Raw genomic sequence first — 25,831 nt, 5'->3', positions numbered from 1 at the left:
ATTTCAAGAAGTTAACATTGGTTGGGAAGGCAGATAACTAGAGGTAAGTAACAATAAATAAATAAGATGATTTCAGAGAATGCTAAATATTAAGGAAAATAAAGTAAATATGACAGAGAGTAACCAGGGAGCATCTTTAGATTGGGTGGGCCTCAGAGGGTAGGAAGTGTGTGCTGATTGGTCCATGGGTGGCCAGAGAAGGCTTTCTAATGAGAGCTTGAGCTAAGACCTGGCTGATGAGGTCTGAGCCATTTGAAAATGTGGCAGGAAAATGTGATGCACAGAAGCCAAGAGAAGAAAATGTTTTAAGAAAGAGAGATTGGGCAATTGAATCTGCTGATAAAATAGGTGAGATGAAAACCAGAAGTGATTATTAAAGTTGGCCTTTGGTGACCTGGGTAAAAGCAGGGACAGTGGTGTGATCTGGATGCAAGTTCAGCTGCTGAGGCTAAGGGAAGAAGTCTGCCGAAGGGAAAAACTAGTGATCAGGTTGTATATGCCCAGAAGCTGGCTAGACTGTTCTTTATAAAATAAAGTAAGCTCTAGTACCCCTAGTACCTCACAAAACAAATGCATCTACTTGGTTTGTATCACTTCTGACAAGTGGTGTTAATAATGATAGAATTATTTATTATTTTACTACTGATTTCATATACTTTTGACTATTATATCAAGATCCTGAATTTTCCTTTTTCTTTTTTTTAATTCAACTTAATAATCTTTTAAAATTTTACTTTTGTAGAGACAAGATCTCGCTGTGGTGAGCAGGCTGGTCCTGAACTTCTGGGCTCAAGCCACCTTGGCCTCCCAACCCGCTGGGATTATAGGCACAAGCAACCACATCCAGCCTCCTTTTTTTTTTTTTTTTTAACAAGTGTGTAAGACCCTACGCTTCTGTCTCCTCTTCACCCCTTCCCATCTTCTTTCCTAACTGTGCCCATAAATGAATATATAATCAATTTGGGTGGAGTTTATCACTGAAAGCTTCCTAAACTGGAGAGTAAATCAGTTTGGCACAGTGGTTATGAGGGCAGATTTTGGCTGTGACCTGGCTTTATATGCTGGCTCTACTCTTTACTACATATGTGAACTTGGACAAGTTACTTAACTTCCTTATGCTTCAATTTCTTCCTTTGTTAAAAGGGGATAACGTGCCAGGTGCAGTGGCTCATGCCTATAGTCCCAGCACTTTGGGAGGCTAAGCTGGGTGGATCACTTGAGGTCAGGAGTTCGAGACCAGTCTGACCAACAGGTGACACCCCGTCTCTACTAAAATTTCAAAAATTAGCCAGGCCTGGTGGCATGTGCCTGTAATCCCAGCTACTCAGGAGGCTGAGGCAGGAGAATCACTTGAACCTGGGAGGCGGAGGTTGCAGTGAGCCAAGATCACGCCACTGCACTCTAGCCTGGGTGACAGAGCGAGACTCAATCTCAAAAAAAAAAAAAAAAAAAGAAGGGGGGCGGATAATGATAATGTTTTATAAGTGTTTTGTAGGTATCAATTTATCTAATTTCACAATAATCCTATAAGTAGTATAATTAAACTTATTTTACAGATGAGAAAACCAAAGAACAGATGTTATCTGCCTTACATCACAAAACTAGTAAATAGCAAACCAGAATTTGATCCTAGGCAGTGTGATTCACAACCTAGAGCCCTTAACTGCAATGATGTCTCCCTGCCTGTCCTAAAAGGTCATGCTCTGTACTGTGTAGGCCTGAAAGCCCTTCTCCAAGTCTTGTTGGACCTGGGTGAACACCTGACCCAAAAGGATACAATGCTTTTATAGCACAGCTAGAAAGATGACCTGAACTGGTCAGATTCTTTCACTCTGAGGAATTTGTTCTGAAAACATGGGAATAAGCTGCCACATGATGGTGTGAACTACAACTGAGAGGTCCAGTACAGTTGGGGCCTTGATGGCCACTGGGAGTCTTATGTGAAGAGAATCAGCAGAGGGAAGAAGAGAAAAAAAATAGGGTAGATGCACCACGACAAAACTAAATGGAAGGGCTTGTGACCTCTGAGGGAGCAGCCAGCCTCATTCCGTTCCTAAAGTTTCTCAGGTCTGGTCTCTCGAAGGCCCAACTGTCCTTAGTTCTGTTCTTTTCTTTTGTGTTTTGAGATAGAGTTTTGCTCTTGTTGCCCAGGCTGGAGTGCAATGGCGTGATCTCAGCTCACTGCAACCTCCACCTGCCAGGTTCAAGCAGTTCTCCCACTTCAGCCTCTCGAGTAGCTGGGATTACAGGCATGTTCCACCACACCCAGCTAATTTTGTATTTTTAGTAGAGACAGGGTTTCACCAAGTTGATCAGGCAGGCCTCAAACTCCTAACCTTAGGTGATCCGCCCACCTCAGCCTCCCAAAGTGCTGGGATTACGGGTGTGAGCCACCGTGCCTGGCCGAGTCCTTAGTTCTTTGAGTGAGTCCACTGTGTATCCTTCCAAAAAAACAACAAACAAAAAATGCAGCTGTTATAATCATAGCAAAGAAAAATCCTTTACTTAACCTAGCATGAATAGTTCTCTGTTCCTTGTTAAATAATAACAACAACCACAAAACAACCTTATTTAAAAATGGGCAAATAATTTGAACATACATTTCTCCAAAGAAGACATACAAATAGCCAACAAAGTGTATAAAAAGATACTCAAAATTACTAATCAACAGGGAGATATTAATACAAATCAAAACCACAATGAGTTAACACGTCACACCAATTAGGATGGTTATTATTTAAAAAAAAAAAAAAAAAGGCCGGACATCATGGGTCACACCTGTAATCCCAGCACTTTGGGAAGTCGAGGCAGGCAGACTGCTTGAGCCCAGGAATTTGAGGCCAGCCTGGGCAACACGGCAAACCCCTCTCTACAAAAAGTACAAAAATTATCCGGGCATGGTGGCACATGCCCGTAGTCCCAATACTCAGGAGGCTGGGGTGGGAGGATCGCTTGAGTCCGGGAGGCAGAGGTTGCAGTGGGTGGCAGAGCGAGACCCTGTCTCAAGAAAAATAAAATATAAATATAAATATAAATAAAACCAAATAAAAAGATAAGTATGGTGAGGTTGTGAAGAAACTGGAACACTAGCATGATGTTGGTGAGAATGTAAAATGGTACAACAGCTATGGAAAACAGTATGGAGATTCTTCAACAAATTAAAAATAGAACTACAGTATAATACAGAAATCCTTCTTCTGGGTATATTTCCAAAAGAATTGAAATCAGGATCTCATAAAGATATCTGCACCCTCATGTTCACTGAAGCACTATTCACAATAGTCAAGATATGAAATCAACCTAAGTGTCCATCAACAGACAAATGGATAAACAAAATATAGCATATGCTAGAATATTATTCTGCCTTAAAAAGGAAAAAAGTTCTGACACACATTATAATATGGATGAACCTTGAGGTCATATTAAGTGAAGTAAGTCAGTCACAAAAAGACAAATACTGTGTGTTCCCACTTATGTGAGATACCTAGAGTGGTCAAACTCATAGAAAGAGAAAGTAGAATGGTGGCTGCCAGAAGCAGGACAGCGGTGGGGGTTGAGGGGAGATGGGGAGTTGTTTAATGGGCATAGAGTTTCAGTTTTGCAAGATGAAAAGCGATCTGAAGATTGGTTGTACAACAATGTGAATGTACTTAGTACTACTGAACTGTACACTTCAAAATGGTTAAGATAATAAATGTTATATTAGGTATATTTTACCACAATTAAAAAACCAACAAGCAAACAAAACCAACCAAACAACAAAACAAACAAAAACCAACAAGAAAAAAAAATGTTGTCAGTCATATTGAGACCATAGTGAGTCTGCGTTATTGAGAGAAATAGAGAGTTGGGAGAAAAATGCCTGTTGAGTGAGGAAGACATGAACTCAGTCACTTACATGTCCAGGTACGGTGTTCTATAGTGCACCAAGTAGAAATGTCCAGTCATGAGCTGGGGTACAGGCCTGAGGCTAGGAAGACAAAGCAGTAGCCCTTTATTGCAAGATTGATTAGACGAGAGAGGACACTGGTTAGGACAAAGGAATCAGGCAGAGGACCATTACCATAATTCTAGTTTAGGAGAACAGTATTGGTATGGCCATAGCATACTGTTGGCCATACCAATTGGTATGACTATTTCCCCAGAAAGAGGAAGCTGGAGCCTGAGCAGGCGGTAGAGACTATTGCGAGTTCAGTAAGAGACACATATGTTTGGGGACATGCAAACATATTCAATTGGCAGTCAGTTTGCTGCCTGAAAGGGTGATTGGAGCTGAGAACCTACATTGCCTCTAGTGCAGCATTTCCTTAGGTAGGCTCTGAGTCCTCTGAGAAATGATTCCCTCTGATATTCACAGTGCACATGAATATATCAGAGACCCTCAGAGTGCTCTGGGAAAGGGAATTGCTTAATTTTGTTAAACCTAGGTTTTCCAAAACTCATCTGACTGCCCTGCCTTTTTTTTCATAAAACATCTATTAATTTAATGAGCACTACACTTTGGGGAACTGTTCTCCAGTTTATGAAGATATTTCTTAGTTGACAAAGGGAAGCAAAGGAGAAACTGGTTAGATAGTTGATAAATCTGTGAATATTCAATGTGTCCCTATTAAGTCACCAAAACAGACTGAGGAAGCTTCCAAAAACCCAGGCCTGGCCTGGAAACTGAGGACACTAACCCCTCTGCGTAGGGAGCGGTGGTGAAGGTTGCTGGGGGCTTTGATCAAAGACAGCTTGCTGTCTTGGCTTTCTCCCTGTTCTGCATGTGCTAGTGAAGCCTGGCCAATCCCTCCCCTAGTTCTTTTTTATCCCGTACATTGGCTCCTTGTCCTTGCTTTTCCATTTGCATAACTAATGCACACAACACAGAGTTCCCGCAATTTTAAAGACAGCTGGCCAGCCCATCTTGGATGCTGATGTCAGGAAACATCTGGAAGAGGGCTAAAGTTACTGTAGGCCCATCTGAGAACAATGGAAACACATTAATATGGAAAATTCAGTATTGGGGTTGGGGGGTGGCTTGTGTAAATAAAAATGGCTGTCAGACCAACTTATAAAAGTCTTGCACAAAACCTTATTGTAGTTTTGGCACTAATACCACCGAGCAATTGAGTGGTAGGCCAGCTAAAACTGAAATATTGCTGCTTTGTTTTGTATATGTATCATTGAGACCTTCCTTTTCTTAAAAGTTTTCCTAGAAGTCCTGCCAGCTCAGCAAGATATTCTATTCTAAAAAGTTCATAAAATAGTGTTTTACTTTATAATAATATTAAGATGATCTCCCTTCTTTCTCCTTGTTCCCTCTTGCTCAAAACATAAGGATATAAAATCGAGTTCTGATACACCTTTTTCTGCTATCTCTAAGACGTCAGTGTTGGCCGGGCATGGTGGCCAACCTCCTAATCTCAGCACTTTGGGAGGCTGAGGTGGGTGGATCACCTGAGGTCAGGAGTTCAGGACCAGCCTGATCAACATGGAGAAACCCCGTCTCTACTAAAAATACAAAATTAGCCAGGCGTGGTGGTGCATGCCTATAATCCCAGCTACTCTGGAGGCTGAGGCAGGAGAATCGCTTGAACCCAGGAAGCGGAGGTTGTGGTGAGCTGAGATCATGCCATTGCACTCCAGCCTGGGCAAAAAGAGTGAAATTCCATCTCAAAAAATAAAAGAGGTCAGTGTTAGTAGAAATATTAATGTTTACAAATATTTAAATGTGAACATTATAGAATGTGCGTGAAAAATTTAAATGTGAACATTCTTTTTCTTTTTTCTTTTTTCTTTTGAGACAGAGTCTCTCTCTGTCACCCAGGCTTGATTGCAGTGGTATATGGTGTGATCTCAGCTCACTGCAGCCTCCACCTCCCAGGCACAAGCAATCCTCCTGCCTCAGCCCCCTATCCTGAGTAGCTGGGACTACAGGCACATGCCACCACACCTGGCTAATTTTTGTATTTTTTGTAGAGACGGAGTTTCAAATATTGCCCAGGCTGGTCTCAAACTCCTGGACTCAAGCAATCCACCCGCCTTGGCCTCCCACAGTGCTGGGATTACAGAAATGAGCCACTGCACTGCAACATTATTTTTCAGGGCTGTGTGGCATAGTAGTTAAATAAACAGATTTTGGAGTTTGAATTCTAGCTCCTCCTCTTACCCAACTATATGAAACTTTGAGAAAATTACTTAATTAGCATAACTTCATTTTGAAAATTATGATAACTATTTTTGCCAGTTGGAATTGTCATGAGGAGTGCATAAGCTAATAATCTTTGCGGTGCTTAATGATTAGTTGTCCAGGTTAGCTATTCTTACTGTGGTTTTGTTGATATGTAAGGATTAAGAAGAAATCCCTGCTGTAATCTATTTTGCAATCCAACTCCAAAACGCTGAGCATTTGCTTTCAATTTCCTGTCCAACAGATATATGTTTTGGAATTAGGGTTTCTCCCCCTAAGTGTTATTTTAAAGTTCTACTTACTATTTCACTTTATTTTGTAGAAACTGAAAATAGCATCTTGTCTCTTGTACAACTACAAGTTCATGATTACTATCTCATGTTGTCTTCTGACATTTGAATTCCTGGTCTTGATACCTGCTTTTTCCCTCTGAAAGCTTGTTGGATTTTTTCCTATTTATAAGGGTCTGACATTTCACAATGGTCTATTTTCATCCATCGTCTAGGTATTTTGGGGGCGCTATCAATCTGGCAGCTCACATCCTTTGTTTTTTTTTTTTTTTTAACATTGTTAAAAACATTTATTCTGATACATTCTATCATAAGTTAGTACAAGTTCCACTCTGCTACAGGTGCATCTGTGAAGAGCCTTGTGCCATCCAACTAGTGACTGAATGATGTCCCATCTCTTATCCGAGCCAGAGCACACATCTTCCATGCTGTCCGCTGATTGCCTCCAAATCCAGAAGACCAAATAATCCTTTATCCCCAAGGTAGGCTCAAAACAGTTGGTTCAGGCATTCCAGGATCTGCACCCCTCTTAAATCCCAGGTAAATCACAAGAGGGATAAAGCCCCAGCGAATGGCAACTGGCCCCCCTTGAAGAGCTGCTGTAGTCTCTGCTTGGCCTCTTTGCTCAGCTTCACCATGGCGACGGCCGTGTGGCGCAGGGAGGACCCCTTACAGCAACCCACATCCTTTGGTTTTTGAAATCTTGAATTGTTGATTTATTGTGAGCTTCTCCCCGTCAATTTTTCTGTTCTCTTTCTCTCTTTCTGGAACTCCTGTTTATTGAAATATTGTACCTGGTAGACTGATCCTCTGATTGTTTTTTCTTTCCTATTGTCCTTTTCTTTGTCTTTTAGCTTTATTTTCCTAGTTTCTCAACTTTATCATATAAACCATCTAAGTTTTAAAATTCCATTATTATATTTCAAATTTCTAACAGTTATTTTTTGTTCTTTTTATTTCATCCTATTCTTATAACATCTTTTTACTTCTCTGAAGATATTATTAGCTTTTTTAAAGGCTTTTATTTCCCTGCATATTCTCAAGACTGTTTCCTCTCTAGTTTTTTTGTTTTGTTTTTCGTTGTTTGTTGTTTTTTTCTTTCTTTTTTTTTTTTTTTTTTTTAACTTTTATGTGTTCTGTCTCTGTCTTCTCTGGTAGAGGCTTTTTTCAGATGTCTGATAATTCTGGCCCTTCACTTACATTTTAGAGCTGATGGACACCTCTGTGCCATGGATGAAGCTTGTTACCTTTTTGTCTTTAGAATGATCAGTCTGGGCCATTTCTATGGGAGGGGGACGTCTTTGTCTTTAGGTCTTTTTTCTTGGTCTGAGCAAGTTTTCTAGAAGGTAAATGTCTCCTCTCCTTCCTAGAATGGTTCCTTATGCTGGCTGCCTCTGTTCTGGAGGTTGAATTTGGACTGAGAATAGTGCTTCATTATATAAGCCTTTTTTCAAATCTGTCTGCTTTCAGCATAATATTCCCACTCTTTATCATGCCTAGTGTCCTAGCTCTGGCTTAGAGACCCTCTATTATATCTTCTGCAGCAGTCACTAAACTGCATTTGGGAGGGAGGCTTTTGGGGTAGCCTACCCTGGGAAATGGCTTGCTTCTTGGTTTCCCTTGTGCTGATTTAGAATTTAGCCTTCTCAGTTTGTTACGTGATGTACAAAGTATCCTGTTTTTTAGCTCTTAAAATTTTGTTGCTGTCATTATTTTCTCCCCCTTTTAATTTGTTAAAATCGTTTTATTTTTAATTTAATAGAGGTTTGGGGGTAAACACATTTGTTCAATCAGCCATCTTTAATCAGCATTTTTAAAAAGATATTCTTGGCCAGGCACAGTGGCTCATGCCTGTGATCTCAGCACTTTGGGAGGCTGAGGTGGGAGGACTGCTTGAGCTCAGAAGTTCAAGGCTGCAAATGAGCCATGATCATGCCACTGCACTCCAGCCTTGGTGACAGAGGGAAAGCCCCTCTCAGAGGTTTATCAGTCTATTCTTGTGTTGCTATAAAGGAATACTCAAGCTTGGTGATTTATAAGGTAAAGAGGTTTATTTTGGCTCACGGTTCCACAGGCTGGATGAGAAGCATGCGCCAGCATCTACTTCTGATGGGGCCTCAGGAAGCTTCCAATCATGGCAGAAAGTGAAGGGGAGCTGATGTGTCACATGGCAAGAGAGGGAGCAAAAGAGACAGTGAGGAATTGCTAGGCTTGTTTTAAACAACCAGATCTCTTGTGAACTCATACAGTGAGAACTCACTCATTATGTCGAGGACAGCACCAACCCTCTTATGAAGGATCCACCCCCATGATCCAAACACCTCCCAAGAGGCCCAACTCCAACACTGGAGGTCACATTTCAACATGATATTTAGAGGGTATAAACATCCAAACCAAAATGAGGGTGGGGAGGAGATATTCTTAATGTAATACTTTTTTTCTGAAAAATTAGATTTTCTGTGCCAGAATCCCAAATCTAAGACTCTAAGATAAAGTAATGTGCCTGAGAATAGCTTTGTAAACGTGTTCATTTAATTTCTAACTGGGTTTTAATATTTTGGCCATCATAACTGTTGTGTGGTAAATATTTCTGTTTGTTGGCAAAACTCTTTTGGGTTTTTCATCACCTTTTATGTCGTTATAGATGTAAACAACATGTGTGCTCCAGATGGACTCTGAAATCCAGGCTCCCACTTTATGACACACTCCTCTACAACACCAGAGACTCCCAAACACAAGTCCTTATATTGACTCATTTCAGCTCACATCCTGGCGACTCTCAAGAGAGAAACCTCAGAGTGACTAAAATCTCTATAATGAGAAGACATGTACATTCAGTATCTATTTTGGTAGGAGATTTTATATTCAGCCTTCTTTCTGTAGAGTGAGATGTGGAGATTTGGACTTAGGGTGGGGTGGAGAGTAACAAGATAAGCAAGGAATTAACTCCATAGTAAATGTTAACACTTTCTACATCTTTAACCCCAATTTTATGTGCCAAAGCAAGAATTCCCACAACTGACACTTTCCTGGCAGATCTGACCTCAGGAAAGGCAACTCAGGCAGCTATTTGAGTGGGCCTGGACTGTGTGGGCCTGTGGCCAGTCTCACAACAAAACAGAATCAACAGCCTTACAGTGCCAGTCTCACAACAAAACAGAATCAACAGCCTTGCAGTCTCAGAAATGCAGTGATCGGCTGGGCACGGTGGCTCACGCTTGTAATCCCAGCACTTTGGGAGGCCGAGGTGGGTGGATCACGAGGTCAGGAGATCGAGACCACGGTGAAACCCCATCTCTACTGAAAATACAAAAAAAAAAAAATTAGCCGGGCGTGGTGGCGGGCGCCTGTAGTCCCAGCTACTCGGAGAGGCTGAGGCAGGAGAATGGCGTGAACCCGGGAGGCGGAGCTTGCAGTGAGCCGAGATCGCGCCACTGCACTCCAGCCTGGGTGACAGAGCAAGACTCCGTCTCAAAAAAAAAAAAAAAACTTAAAATGATTTTTGGCCTCTATGGTCAAAGGAGAACTGATCCTACTTGTTATTTCATAGATGGAAAAAATCCATTTGCCAATCAGGATGCGTCTGATACTCCTCTTTTTTTTGTTTCAAGAATAAAGTCAAGAAAAGCTGCTTTTTGAAAGTCAAAGAATCACAGTAGTTGTTATTTCTTAGTGCTTACTATTTGCTACATGCTTCACATACATGGTCTCATTTAATCTTCTCGAACAATTTTCCTGTAATATTATTACAACCATGTTGAATCTGAAAAAAAATAATAATAATAAGGCTTAGAGATGTTGAGTAACTTACCTAAGGTTACCAAATTAGTAAAGACTGAACTGGGATTTAAAAGCCAGGTTTGTAGAATTTTTCTCCAAAACCCAGAATCTCTGCATTGAGCCAGCCTGCCATTCTGAGACAGACAACGTTCATAACACTTGCATATTGTTTGTACAGTGTTCATTTTTTAATGTAGGGCACATTTCATACATACCAAGAGGAATCATATGCTTATTCTTGCTAGTATATGGCAAACTTGTCCATTCTATAATACAAATATGACTGATGACTGCTGTCATCAGTCCAGCAAATCACATTTCATCACAGGTACACAGATGACAAATACAGAGTGCAGAAGGGGTCCAGCTGAAGGTGCTGCTTGCCTGGGCTGTCTTTTTTTTTTTTTTTTTTTACATCTGCCACTTCATTTATTTTATTTGCAGGAGGAGTTGAAACAAATTTTAAGGGAGATTTTCATTTTCCCCCTAAACATGAATCATTCAAGTAAAACCAACTTAACTATAGAAATGCAGCAAAGGGGAAAGCAGCACAACAACCCAAGAGGCAAAGGCTGGGGGTAAGGGGTGGGTGCAGTCTGCATATAACATATGCATAAATGCCTTATGATTCACCTGCTCAAGACTGCCTCCCCAGAAAGCAAGAACAAGGGCCCATTTTAAGAGGATGTTTCCCCCAAAACATCTGAGAATGGTTCAACTTAAACAGCTTATGGTTAAAAAGACAAAAAAGAAAACAAAACTAACCAAAGAAACTCCAAAAATCCCCATGAACCACCCAGCCATAGCCACCTTCATTAATCGATCATAGGAGTTTCATTTTATAAAAAGATAAATAAAAAATATTCAAAAAATATTTTATCATCTTATATTTGTAAAGATAATAGAATTCATAAGTTTCTTAGAAAACAGACCAGACACTGCTCTCCAGTTTCCACCCCATTGCTGGGAGGATCAGCAGGACTAGAAAGTTTGGGATACTGGAGCTGCTGGTGGAGAATGGGAAGTCCAGCCCAGAAGAAATTAGGAAATAGGGCTCAGGGGCACGTGAGGTGTGGTTAGGAGCAACTCCAGGTGATACATGGCTGCGTGGAAAAGGGGAACACAAGGTGATCAGAAAGGCCTTAAACTCCTCCTTGACATACAAAACCGATTTTTACAAAGATCCAGGCAGTTTGGTCCCACACTAAGATGAACACTTCAAAGTTTATTCACATGCTTTACTTTCTCTTTAAGAATCATAGTTTCCCAAATTAAATTAAAATTAAATTCTAATATTACTACATATGCCTAAAAAAAGAAAAGAAAAAAAAAGAAAGGCTTTTAAAATCAGGACAGGGGAGAAGAGATTGAAAATCATCAAATTAGTCCTCTTAGCTCCAAATGAAATGAAATTAAGAACAAAAACTTCTGGGCCTACTGCACTGATTGCAGCTGCAGCTTGCAACGGCACCTTGGGCTGTCATTTCATCTAAAACAATCACTGCTCTGTAGAAAGACTGCAAAGGCTTGGAGTCCTGTGTTTCAGTCCTGGTGTTGGTACTAACCAGTTGTATTGGGCTTGTTACCTATGAAGAAAACTCACTTTTGTTAAATGCCCAGTGTATATTGGGCACAGCTTTCTTTTTTATGTGGTTTTCTTTAGAAGCCCATACATGTCCGAGGGTTATGAAGGATGCTAAAGTTAGACTCTTCCACCCATGGCCCCCAGCCTGTGATCCCCTTCCCAGTGTTATCTATTGTTACCAATTTTGCATAATACTTCTAGAGTATCAGGAACTTTAAATATATTATGTCAGTTAAGTTTCCTGGTTATTGCTTCAATTTAATTTAATTTAATTTAATTTTTTTGTCTTTTTTCAGGATTTAGGGCAGGAAAGGGAGGCTAGCATATGTACTCAGTCTGCATATTTGCTCCAATTTTTAACCCTATTTTACAGTTTCTGAAATTGAGCTTAGTAGCTACTTGCAAATAACTAATTAGTAGTGGAGCTAAGATTAATTCACCATTTCTGTACTCACTGAATAATTATAATGGTACCATGCTAGGTTTTGAGGATGGGATCGTGAGGCATGTAGATCCTTCCTGTCAGTCTAGTGGAGGGGTTTTATTTTTTTTTTATTAATTCCAGGGCTGGTCTTGAACTCCTGGGCTCAAGCGGTCTTCCCACCTCAGCCTCCCAAAGTGCTAGGATTACAGGCCTAAGCCACCTTGCTCAGCCAAGTGAAGAAGTTTTAAAAAGTAAACAGATAAGCTACTGCTTCCACTGTCACCATGTGATGTGCCTGCTCCCATTTTGCCTTCTGCCATAACCAAAAGTTCCTGAAGCCCTCACCAGAAGCTGAGTAGATATTGGTGCTATGCTTGTATAGTCAGCAGAACTGTGAGCCAGTTAAACCTCTGTTCTTTATAAATTGCCCAGTCTCTGGTATACCTTTATAGTAATGCAAAAGTGGACTGATACAGAAAATTGGTACTGATGAGTGGGGTGTAGCTATAAAGATATGTGAAGATGTAGAAGTGGCTTTGGAACTGGGTAACAGGCAGAGGTTGGAAGAGTTTGGAGGGCTCAGAAGAAGACAGGAAGATGAGAGAAGGTTTGGAACTGCTTCAAGGCTGGTTAAATGGTTGTGACCAAAATGCTGATAGAGATATTGACAGTAAAGTCCAGGCTGATGAGGTCTCAGATGGAAATGAGGAAATTATTGGGAACTGCAGTACAGGTTACCCATGTTACGCCCTAACAAAGAGCTTGGCTTTATTGTGTTCATGCCCTAGGGGTCTGTGGGAGTTTGAACTTAAGAGTGATGACTGGCTGAGCACAGTGGCTCATGCCTGTAATCCCAGCACTTTGGGAGGTCAAGGCAGGCAGATCACCTGAGGTTGGGAGTTCGAGACCAGCCTGACCAACATGGAGAAACCCTGTCTCTACTAAAAATACAAAATTAGCCAGGCATGGTGGTGCATGCCTATAATTCCAGCTACTGGGGAAGCTGAGGCAGGAGAATCGCTTGAACTGGGGAGGCGGAGGTTGCAGTGAGCCAAGATCACACCATTGCACTCCAGCCTGGGCAACAAGAGCGAAACTCCATCTCAAAAAAACAAACAAACAAACAAACAAAAAAACAGTGATGACCTAGAATATCTGGCAGAAGAAATTTCTAAGCAACAAAGCATTCAAGATGTGCCCTGGCTGCTTCTAATTACCCACAGTCAGATGCAGCAGCAAAGAAATGACTTGAAGTTGGAACTTACATTTAAAAGGGAAGCAGACTGTAAAAGTTTGGAAAATTTGTAGCCTTGCCATGTGGCAGAGAAAGAAAAAGCACTTTCAGGAGAGAAACACAAGCAGGCTGCAGAGTAACCACTTGCTAGAGAGATTAGCTTGACTAAATGGGAACCAAGTGCTAATAGCCAAGACAATGGGAAAAAAGCCTCAAAGGCATTTCAGGGATCTTCTAGGAAGCCCCTCCCATCACAGGCTCAGAGGCTTAGTAGGAAATAATAGTTTCAGGGGTCAGATCCGGGACATCACTGCTCTGTGGAACCTCAGGACACTGCTCCCCACATCCTGGCTGTTCTGTCTCCAGCCTTGGCTCAAAGGGGCCCAGGTACAGCTTGTGCTGCAGTTCTAGAAGGTGTCATCCATAAGTATTGGCAGTTTCCATGTGGTGTTAATTCTGCAGGTGCTCAGAATGCAAGTGTGAAGAAGGCTTGATGGTTTCCTCATAGATTTTGGATGTATGGAAAAGCCTGGGTGTCCAGGCAGAAGCCTGCCACAGGGGTGGAGCCGCTAGAGAGAAACTCTACTAAGGCAATGCCTAGGGGAAATGTGGATTCTGATCCCCACCACAGTGTCCCCACCAGGGCACTGCCTCGTGGAGCTGTGGGGAGGGGCCCACTGTATTAGTCTGTTCTCACGCTGCTAATAAAGACATACCTGAAAATGGGTAATTTATAAAGGAAAGAGGTTTAATTGACTCACAGTTCAACATGGCTGGGGAGTCCTCAGGAAACTTACAATCATGGCAGAAGTGAAACAGACACATCTTACATGGTGGCAGGTGAGAGAAGTGAGAACCAAGTGAAGGGGGAAGCCCCTTAGAAAACGATCAGATCTCGTGAGAACTCACTCACTATCATAAGAACATTATGGGGGGAACTGCCCTCGTGATTCAATTATCTTCACCTAGGCCTGCCCTTGACACATGGGGATTATTACAATTCACGATGAGATTTGGGTGGGGACAAAGAGCCAAACCACATCACCCACCATCCTCCATATTACATAATGATAGATTCACTGGCAGCTTGCACCTTCTGCCTGGAAAACATGCAAGCACTCAACTCCAACCTGTGAGAGCAACCACATGGGCTGCATCCTGCAAAGCTATGTGGGCAAGGCTGCTCAAGGCCTTGGAAACCTATCCCTCACATCAGGATGCAGGACATGGAATCAAGGATTATGTTGGAACTTTAAGATTTAATGCCTGCCCTCCTGGGTTCCAGACCTGCATGGGCCTATTACCCCTTTCTTTTGGCCAACTCCTCCCTTTTGGAATGGGAATGTTTACCCAATGCCTGTACTACATTGTACCTTTGAATTCAATAACTTGTTTTTTATTTTACAGGTTTATAGATAGAAGGAACTTGGCCTTGAGTTTCAGATGAGACTTTGGACTTTTGGACTTTTGAGTTAAGGCTGGAACAAGTTAAGACTTTAGGGGACTATTACAAAGGCATGATTGTATTTTGAAATGTGAGAAGGACATGAGATTTGGGGGTGCAGTGGCAGAATAATATAGTTTGGATGTTTGTCCCTTCCAAATCTTATGTTGAAATGTAATCCCCAGTGTTGCAGGTGGGACCTGGTGGGAGGAGGTTGGATCATGGGGCTTTGGATAGTGTGGACATATTAACAATATTGACTCTTCCAGTCCATGAACATGGAATATATTTCTATTTATTTGTGAACTTTTCAGTTTTTTTCATCAATGTTTTATAGTTGTCATGATCCCTCATGAATGGCTTAGCATCATCCCCTGGGTGATGAGTGAGTTCTCACTCTGGTATTTTACATGACATCTGTTTGTTCGAAACAGTGTGGCACCTTTCCCCTCTCTCTTGCTCCTGCTCTTGCCACATGACATGCCTGCTGCCACTTACCTTCTGCTATGATTATAAGCTTCTTGAGGCCCTCACCAGAAACTGAGCAGATGTTGGTGCCATGCTTGTACAGCCTGTAGAATTGTGAGCGAATTAAACCTCTTTTATTTATAAATTCCCTAGCCTCAGGTATTCCTTTATAGCAATACAAAAATGAACTAAAATAGCTATCATGTGCTGTGGTTCTTACTGGAGTACCATCAACTTAACTTACAGCACTGAGGAAAGCTGTTAGAAAAAGTGACCTCCATACTAAGACGTCAAGAATGAGCAAGGAGTTAGCCACGTGAAGGGGAAAATGTGAGAGGATGGACAGAAGACTAATCTTAAGCCTGATGTTTTGGGAGCTTTCAGGGTGACTGGAACTGTTGTGGGAGTGTGCCCAAGGTGACTGGGGAGGGGTAAACTGAAGACTGAGTAGTTCAGATATTGTAAAGCCTGTGAAGATTTAGTAGGGGAGTGATGTGATCACATTCTAACTATGGGATGGAGAATGGATTCAAAAAGGCCATGCTGGTTGAGAGGCTGCCACAGGGGAGAACCCATAGCAGCCTGAGTCAAGGTCAATGCTGAGGTATTTGGGAAGTAGAACCAAAAGACTTTCAGGGACTCGTATGCAGTAATGATCATGAGAATAGATTCTGTAACCACCAGGTATCTTTGCCCTGTTGTTTGCTGATAGCAGAACCATTGGACATTGAATTGCTTGTGATATTTTACAGGGCATTATTATAACCTTTTTAAATATCACTTTTCTCATTTGCAAGATGGGATAAAAATGGGGTCAAAATGGGGATACTATTAGTACTTACCTTGTAAGGTCATCATAAGAACTAAAAGAGAATTCCTGTAAAGGTTTTAGTGTAGTTCCCACATATATTAAGCATTTAGGAAATCTCAAGGCAAAGGGAGGAGCCAAGCATGTCTTTCCAGGTACAAGCTTGGGCATCTAAGTGTTTGCTGGTGCCAGTCTCTGTGTTGAGGAGCACAGAAAAGGGGACAGATTTGGAGGAAGGTGATAAACGTGATAAACTCGGTCTGCATTTGTTTGAGTCCAAAGCCCACATCTCTCCACTACACCAGTTTCCTTAAAGACACTGCCACTTCCTGTCTGTGTGATCTTTTTTTTTTTGAGACGGAGTCTTGCTCTGTTGCCCAGGCTGGAGTGCAGTGGCGCGATCTCGGCTCACTGCAAGCTCCGCCTCCCGGGTTCACGCCATTCTCTTGCCTCAGCCTCCTGAGTAGCTGGGACTACAGGCGCCCGCCACCACGCCTGGCTAATTTTTTGTGTTTTTAGTAGAGACGGGGTTTCACCGTGTTAGCCAGGATAGTCTCAATCTCCTGACCTCATGATCCACCTGCCTTAGCCTCCCAAAGTGCTGGGACTACAGGCATGAGCCACCGTGTCCCGCCCCCTGTGTGATCTTTTAAAAAAAATATATATATATATATATATTTTCTTTTCTTTTCTTTTTGTTTTGAGATGGAGCCTTGCTCTGCCGCCCAGGCTGGAGTGCAGTGGTATGATCTTGGCTCACTGCAGCCTCTGCCTCCTGAGTTCAAGCAATTCTCCTGCCCCAGCCTGCCGAGTACCTGGGATTACAGGCGCCTGCCATCATGCCCAGCAAATTTTTGTATTTTTAGTAGAGATGGAGTTTCACCATGTTGGCCAGGCTGATCTCAAACTCCTGACCTCAAGTGATTCGCCCGCCTCGGCCTCCCAAAGTGCTGTGATTAAAGGTGTAAGCCACCGTGCCCATCCCTTTAATAATTTTTTTATTTTTAATTTTTATGGGTACATAGTAGGTATATATATTTATGAAGTGAGTGAGATATTTTCATACAGGCATACAATGAGCAATAATCCCATCAGGGTAAATGGGGTATCATCACCTCAAACTTTTATAATTTCTCTGTGATATAAACATTCAGATTATACTCTTAATTATTTTAAAATGTACAATAAATTATTGTTGGCTGTAGTCACCCTGTTGTGCTGTCAGATACTAGATCTTATTCATTCTATCTACCTATATTTTTGTATATATTAACCATCCCCACTTGCACCCACCTTCACCATCTTTCCCAGCCTCTGGTAATCATCGTTCTACACTCTATCTCCATGCATTCAATTGTTTTAATTTTTACCTTTCACAAATGATTGAGAACATGCAAAGTTTGTCTTTCTGTGCCTGGCTTATTTCACTTAATGTGTTCCAATTCCATCTGTGTTGCAAATGACAGGATCTTATTGTTTTTATGGCTGAATAGTACTCCATTGTGTATGTGTACCATATTTTCTCTATCCATTCATCTATTGATGAACACTTAGGTTGATTCCAAATCTTGGCTACTATGAATAGTGCTGCAGTGAACATGGAGTGCAGACATCTCTTCGATATACTGATTTTCTTTATTTTGTGTATATACCTGGCAGTGGGATTGCTGGATCATATGGTAGTTTTTTAGTTTTTTGAGACACCACCATACTGTTCTGCATAATTGCTGTATTAATTTACATGCTCACCAACAGCGTATGAGGGTTCTCGTTTCTCTGCATCCTTGCCTTATTGCCTGTCTTTTGGATACAAACCACTTTAACTGGGGTGAGATGGTATCCCATTTTGTTTTGGTTTGCATTTCTCTGATGATCCATAATGTTGAACACCTTTTCAGGCACCTGCTTGCCATTTGTATGTCTTCTTTTGAGAAATATCTGTTTAGATCTTTTGCCCATTTTAATTGGATTATTATTTTTCCCCATTGAGTTATGTATTAATCTTCTATTTATTAATCCCTTGTTAGATGGATAGTGTGCGAATATTTTCTCCCACTTCACTTTGTCTTTTCACTTCGTTGATAATATCCTTTGCTGTCCAAAAGCTTTTTAACTTGATGTGATTCAATTTGTCTATTTTTGCTTTGGTTGCTTGGCCCAGACCAATGTTCTGGAGAGTTTCTCCTATGTTTTCTTTTAGTTGTCTTATAGTTTCAGGTCTTATATTTAAGTCTTCCATTTATATTTGATTTTTGTGTACAAGAGATAGTAATCTAGTTTTATTATTCCACAGATGGATATCCAGTTTTCCCATCATCATTTATTGAAGAGACTATCCTTTCCCCAATGTATGTTCTTGGTACCTTTGTTGAAAATGAATTCACTGTAGATGTATAGATTGATTTCTGGGTTCTCTATTCTGGGTTCTCTATTCTGTCCCATTGGTCTATGTTTCTGTTTTATGCCAGTACCTTGCTGTTTCATTACTATAGCTCTGTGATATAATTTGAAGTCAAGTAATGTGATTCCTCCAGTTTTGTTCTTTTTGCTCAAAATGGCTATGACTATTCTAGGTCTTTGGTGGTTCCATATACATTTAGGATGATTTTTTTTCTGTTTATATGAAGAATGTCATTGGTATTTTGATAAAGATTGCATTAAATCTGTAGATTGCTTTGGGTAGTGTAGGCATATTAACAATATTGATTCTTCCAATCCATGAACATGGAATATATTTCCATTTATTTGTGTCCTTTTCAACTTTTTTTGTCAATGTTTTATAGTTGTCATGGTAGAGATCACCACTTCTTTCGTTAAGCTTATTTCTAGGTAACTAATTTTATTTGTAGTTATTGTACATGGGATACTATCTTGATTTCTTTTTCAGATTGTTTGCTGTTGGCATATAGAAATGCTACTGATTTTTTGTATGTTGGCTTTGTATCCTGAAACTTTATGAAATTTGTTTATTAGTTCTAATAGTTTTTTGGGGGAGTCTTTAGGTTTTTCCAAATATAAGATCATATCATCTGCAAACAAGGATAATTTGACTTCTTCTTTTCCAATTTTTTGTGCCCTTTATTTTTTTCTCTTTTATGATTGCTCTAGCTAGAACTTCCAGTAGTATGTTGAATAACAGTGGTGAAAGTGGGGCCATGCACGGTGGCTCACACCTGTAATCCCAGCACTTTGGGAGGACTAGGTGGATGGATCCCCTGAGGTCAGGAGTTCACGACCAGCCTGGCCAACATGGCAAAAACCCATCTCTACTAAAAAATACAAAAATTAGCTGTGTGCAGTGGCAGGCACCTGTAATCCCAGCTACTTGGGAGGCTGAGGCAGGAAAATCACTTGAACCTGAGAGGCGGAGGTTGCAGTGAGCTGAGATTGCACCATTGCACTCCAGCCTGGGTGACAAGAATGAAACTCTGTCTCAAACAAACAAACAAACAAACAGACAAACAAACAGTGGTGAAAGTGGGCATCCTTGTTGTATTCCCAATCTTAGAGAAAAGGCTTTCGGTTTTTTCCCATTAAGTGTGATACTAACTGTGGGTCTGTCATATATGGCTTTTATCGTGTTGAGGTATATTCCTCAACACATTACCCAGTTTGTTGAGGGTTTTCATCATGAAGGGATATTGAATTTTATCAAATAGTATTTCAAGATTAATTGAAATGATCAGATGGTTTTTATCTTTCATTCTGTTGATATGATGTATCACATTGTTTGGTTTGCCTATGTTGAATCATTCTTGCATCCTTGAGATAAATTCCACTTGGTCATGGTGAATTATTTTTTAATGTGTTGTTGAATTCAGTTTGCTAGTATTTTGTTAAGGATTTTTGCATCAATGTTCATCAGAGATATTGGCCTGTAGTTTTCTTTTTTCTTTTTGTTCCTTTTTCCTTTTCTTTTTTTTTTTTTTTTTTTAATGTGTCTTTGTCTGGTGTTGGTATCAGGGTAATACTGACCTCATAGAATGAGTTTGGAAGAATTCACTCCTCCTCTATTTTTTGGAATAGTGTGAGTAGGATTAGTATTAGCTTTTCTTTTTAATTTTTTTAATTTTTTCTTATTATCCTTTAAGTTCTAGGGTACATGTGCACAACATGCAGGTTTGTTACATATGTATACATGTGCCATGTTGGTGTGCTGCACCCATTAACTCATCATTTACATTAGGTATATCTCCTAATGCTATCCCTCCCCCGTCCCCCAACCCCACTTTTTTTTTTTTTTTTTTTTGAGATGGAGTCTTGCTCTGTCACCCAGGCTGGAGTGCAGTGACGCGATCTCGGCTCACTGCAAGCTCCGCCTCCCGGGTTCATGCCATTCTCTGTCTCAGCCTCCCGAGTAGCTGGGACTATAGGCGCCCGCCACCACACCCGGCTAATTTTTTGTATTTTTAGTAGAGACGGGGTTTCACCGTGTTGACCAGGATGGTCTCAATCTCCTGACCTCATGATCCACCCACCTCGGCCTCCCAAAGTGCTGGGATTACAGGCGTAAGCCACTGCGCCTGGCCTTCTTTTTAAATGTTTTGTAAAAATTAGCAGCGAAGCCATGGAGTCCCAGATTTTTCTTTGCTGGCATACTTTTTATTATAGCTTTGATCACATTATTGTTTTGGTCTCTTCAGGTTTTGAATCTCTTCATGGTTCCACCTTGGTAGGTTGTGTGTGTCTAGGAATTTATTCATTTTTTCTAGGTTTTCCAATTTATTGGCATATAGTTGCTCCTGGTAGTCTCTAATGATCTTTTGAACCTCTGTGGTATCAGTTACAATGTCTCCTTTTTCATCTCTGATTTTATTTATCTGAGTCTTCTCTCTTTTTTTCCAAGTTTGGCTGAAGGTTTGTTGATTTTGTTTATCTTTTCAAAAAAAAAGAAATTTTCATTTTATTGCTCTTTTGTATTTTTTTTTATTTCATTTTTGTTTATTTCTGCTCTGATCTTTGTTATTTCTTCTACTAATTTTGGGTTTGGTTTGCTCTTGCCTTTCTGGTTCTTTAAGTTGCATCATTAAGTTGTTTATTTGAAGTTTTTCCTCTTTTTTGATGTAGTCATTTATTGCTATAAACTTTCCTCTCACTACTGCTTTTGCTGTATCCCATAGGTTTTGGTATGTTGTGTTTTTATTTTTATTTGTTTCAAGAAATTTTTTCTTTTTAAAAAAATTTTTAGAATTTTAAATTTTTTCTCAATCAATGCCATGCCAGAATTTCAAGAAATCTTTAAAGTTCTTTCTTAATTTCTTCATTGATTCACTGGTCATTCAGGAGCATTGTTTAATTTCCATGTGTTTATATAGTTTTCAAAGTTCCTTATGTTATTGATTTCTCATTTTATTCCATTGTGGACAGAGAAAATACTTAAAGTGATTGCAGTGTTTCTGTAGCCTAATAAATGGTCTGTTCTTGAGAATGATCCATGTGTTGACGAGAAGAATGTTTATTCTGTAGCCATAGGATGAAATGTTCTGTAAACATCTACTAGGTCCATTTGGTGTATAGTGCAGATTAAGTCTGGTGTCTCTTCGTTGATTTGCTGTCTGGATGATCTGTGCAATGCTAAAAGTGGGGTGCTAAAGTTTCTAGCTATTATTGTATTGGGATCTATCTCTCTCTTTAGCTCTAATAATATTTGCTTTATATATCTGGATGCTCCATTGTTGAGTGCATATATATATTTATAATTGTTGTATTATCATGCTGAATTGATGCCTTTATCATTATATGATGACCTTCTTTGCCTATTTTTTTTTTTTTTTTTTTTTTTTTTTTGAGACACAGTCTCGCTCTGTCGCCCAGGCTGGAGTGCAGTGGCGCGATCTCGGCTCACTGCAAGCTCCGCCTCCCGGGTTCACGCCATTCTCCTGCCTCAGCCTCTCCGAGTAGCTGGGACTACAGGCGCCTGCCACCACGCCCGGCTAATTTTTTTGTATTTTTAGTAGAGACGGGGTTTCACCGTGGTCTCGATCTCCTGACCTCGTGATCCACCCGCCTCGGCCTCCCAAAGTGCTGGGATTACAAGCGTGAGCCACCGCGCCCGGCCACTTTGCCTATTTTTATAGTTTTTGACTTGAAATCTATTTTGTCTAAGTGTAGCTACTCCTGCTTTTTTCATTTCCATTTTCATGGAATGTCTTTTTCCGTCCCTTTATTTTTAGTCTGTGTGGTCTTTATAGGTAAAGTGTGTTTTGTGTAGGTAACAGATAATTGGTCTTGTTTTTGTATCCATTCAGCCACTCTATGTCTTTCGATTGGAGAGTTTAGTTCATTTACAATCAATGTTATTGTTGGTAAGTGGGGACTTCTGCCAGTTTGTTGTTTTCTGGTTTTATCTCCCTTCTTTTCGGTCTTCCTTTTTGTGAAAATGATTTTCTCTGGTAGTATGTTTTAATTTCTTGCTTTTTATTTTTTGTGTATCTGTTGTGGGTTTTTTAATTCAAGGTTACCATGAGGCTTGCAAATAACGTCTTATAACCCATTATTTAAAACTGGTAACTTAACTCTGATTGCAAAAACAAACAAACTAACAAGCCAAGGGAAAACTAATAAAAACTATACTTTTACTTCATCCCTGCCTCTTACTTTTAACTCCTTGTTGTTTCTATTTCTATCTTATTATACTATCTATATCTTAAAAGTTATTGTAGTTATTATTTTTGATAGGTTCATCTTTTAGTATTCCTACTCAAGATATAAGTACTTTATACACCACAATTGTAGTGTTATAGTATTCTGTATTTGTCTGTGTACTCACTATTACCAGTGAGTTTTGTATGTTCAGATGATTTATTATTGCTCATTAATTCACTTTAGCATTTCTTATAGGACAGGTCTGGTATTGACAAAATCCCTCAGTTTTCATTTATCTGGGAAAGTCTTTATTTCTCCTTCATGTTTGAAGGATATTTCCACAGGATATAGTTTTCGAAGATAAACATTTTTTCTTTCAGTACTTTAAATATGTCATGCCACTATTTCCTGGCCTGCAAGGTTTCCACTGGAACTCCTTTATGTGTTACTTGTTTGTTTTCTTTTGCTGCTTTTAGGATCCTTGACCTCTGGGAGTTTGATTATTAAATGTCTTGATATGGTCTTATTTGGGTTATTCTTTTTTTTTTTTTTCTGTCTTCTATGCTTTTTTTTTTTTTTGAGATAGGGTCTCACTTTGTCACCCAGGTTGGAGTGCAGTGGCATGATCTCGACTCACTGCAACCTCCACCTCCTGGGCTCAAGCGATCTTCCTGCCTCAGCCTCCCAAGTAGCTGGGACTACAGGTGCAAACCACCATGCCCTGCTAATTTTTGTATTTTTGGAGAGATGGGGTTTCACCATGTTGCCAAGGCTAGTCTTGAACTCCTGAGCTCAAGTGATCCACCCACCTCAGCCTCTCAAAGAGCTAAGATTATAGGCGTGAGCCACCACTCCCAGCATGCCCTTGTATTTTCAAATAGCCTGTCTTGAAGCTCACTAATACTTTCTTCTGTTTAAGTTATTCTGCTGTAGAGAGACTCTGATGCATTCTTCAGTTTCTCAATTGAATTTTTCAGCTCCAGCATTTCGCCTTGATTTTTAAAATTTATTTCAATTTCTGTTAAACTTATCTAATAGGATTTTGAATTCGTTTTCTGTGTTACCTTGAAGTTCATTGAGCTTCCTCAAAACAGCTATTTTGAATTCTCTCTAAAAGGTCGCGTGTCTCTGTCACTCTGGGATTGGTTACTCGTTCCTTATTTAGTTCATTTGGTGAGGTCCTGTTTTTCTGGATGGTCTTGATGCTTGTGAATGTTCATCAATGTCTAGGTACTGAGGAGTTAGGTATTTATTCTAATCTTCACAATGTGGGGTTGTTTGCACTCACACTTCTCGAGAATGTTTTCCAAGTACTCAAAGGGAATTGAGTGTTGTGATCTAAGTCTTTGGTCACTGAAGCCATATATGCATTAGGAGGCACCCCAATCCCAGTAATGCCATCACTCTTGCAGACTTGTAGAAGTACTGCCTTGGTAGTCTTAGATAAGAACGGGGAGGATTCCCTGGATTACCAGGCAGTCTTCTATTCTCTTCCCTACTTTCCCTCAAATAGAATCTCTCTCTCCATTCTGAGCTGCCTGGAGTTGGAGGAGGGGTGACACAAGCACTCTTGTGGCCACCATTGCTGGGACTGTGCTGGATCACACCTAAAGCCAGTGAAGTACTGGGTCTCGCCCAAGGCCTGTGTCAATTATTGCCTGGCTATTGCTTATGTTTACTCAAAGCCTAAGGGCTCATTAGTCAAAAGGTGATGCATCCTGCCAGGCTTGTGTCTTTCCCTTCAGGGCAGCAGGTTCCCTTCTGGCCCAGGGTGGATCTAGATATGCTGTCTGGAAGCTAGGACCTGGAATTGGGAACTGTAGGAATCTATTTAGTACTTTATTTTACTGTGGCTAAGCTGGTACCCACATTGCAAGAAAATGACCTTTTTATTCTTCCCTCTCCTTTCCTCAAGCAGAAGTCTCTCTTTTCCTCAAGCAGAAGTCTCTCCCCATGTCCACCGCCACCACCATGAGCCCCAGGTCCATGGCAACAACTGCCTGGCTACTGCTGATGTTTATTCAAGGCACAAGGACCCTTTAGTAAGCAGGTGAATCCTGCCAGGTCTTGGTATCTCCCTTTAGGACAGTGGGTTTCCTTCAGACCTAGGGCAGATTTACAAATGCCATCCAGGAGCTAAGGCCTGGAATTGGGGACCTTAGGGGTCTGTGTGGTACTTTATTTTACCATGGCTGAGCTGGTACCCAAGTTGCAAGACGAAGTCCTTTTTACTTTTCCCTCTCCTTTCCTCTAGCGGAAGGTGTCTTTCCCATGGCCACCATAGGTGAGAATGTACTGGGTCACACCTAAAGGCAGCACTGCCCAGCTGTGCGATCTTGAGTGAATTACTCAATATCATCATCTGCAAAATGGAAATGACAGTAAATAGTACCTTTCTCATATGATTGTTATGAGGATTAAATGAATTAACATGTTAACCTGGTATATCATTAGCTGCTGTAATTGGTTGTAAAAGTGTGGATATACCTAATGGTACACTTTTTTAAAAATCTTTTTGCCTCTAATATCACGTTGAATGTCAGGCATGCCATCTCTTTTCAAATAGATTTAAACTAAAAACATTATTAAAGAAGAAATGAGAGATTGCTCTGGCTACAGGGTGAAGAAATGATCAGTCAGGGCAGGATTCACCAGAACAGCTACTCAGTAGTGAGTCTCCAGTTAGTTCTAGAGGCTATGATGCAGCTATCTCATAGATAAGCACAGGGGGCAAGTTGCTAGGGGAACCCAGGCTCTAATATTGCAGTTGAGTCTTAGTAGGTAAAAGGTAATATGGGTAAGATAATTGCTGCTGGTAGAACTCAATGAGAGGGAAGGCCTGGGGGAGACTGTCAGTAGTGAACCTGGGGCCTAGAGGCAACAATAAAAGTAATGCTTATTTTCAGTCCTGCAGTCTGTGGCTCCTTCAAACATATTCCTGAGGGCAAAAGGTAACTGACCTTAGGGTGAGGTAGTTGGACGACAGAGTATATAGGTAAAGCAAAGAAAGGCATTGTAGAGCTACACACAACATTTGCAAA

At 40.6% G+C, this 25,831-nt stretch overlaps 1 protein-coding gene and 1 pseudogene across 3 annotated transcripts in view; one reads left to right on the top strand and one right to left on the bottom strand.

Moving 5' to 3' along the window:
* The window catches only part of WWTR1 (WW domain containing transcription regulator 1), a 228,422-nt gene that overhangs the window by 21,847 nt on the left and 180,744 nt on the right, over positions 1 to 25,831 (top strand). The window lies entirely within an intron of this gene.
* On the bottom strand, positions 6,716 to 7,160 carry LOC129465597 (mitochondrial import receptor subunit TOM7 homolog; annotated as a pseudogene).

This window comes from Symphalangus syndactylus, chromosome 17 (assembly GCF_028878055.3).
Source record: "Symphalangus syndactylus isolate Jambi chromosome 17, NHGRI_mSymSyn1-v2.1_pri, whole genome shotgun sequence".
NCBI lineage: Eukaryota > Metazoa > Chordata > Mammalia > Primates > Hylobatidae > Symphalangus > Symphalangus syndactylus.
This window is presented reverse-complemented; position numbering and strand designations above follow the sequence as displayed.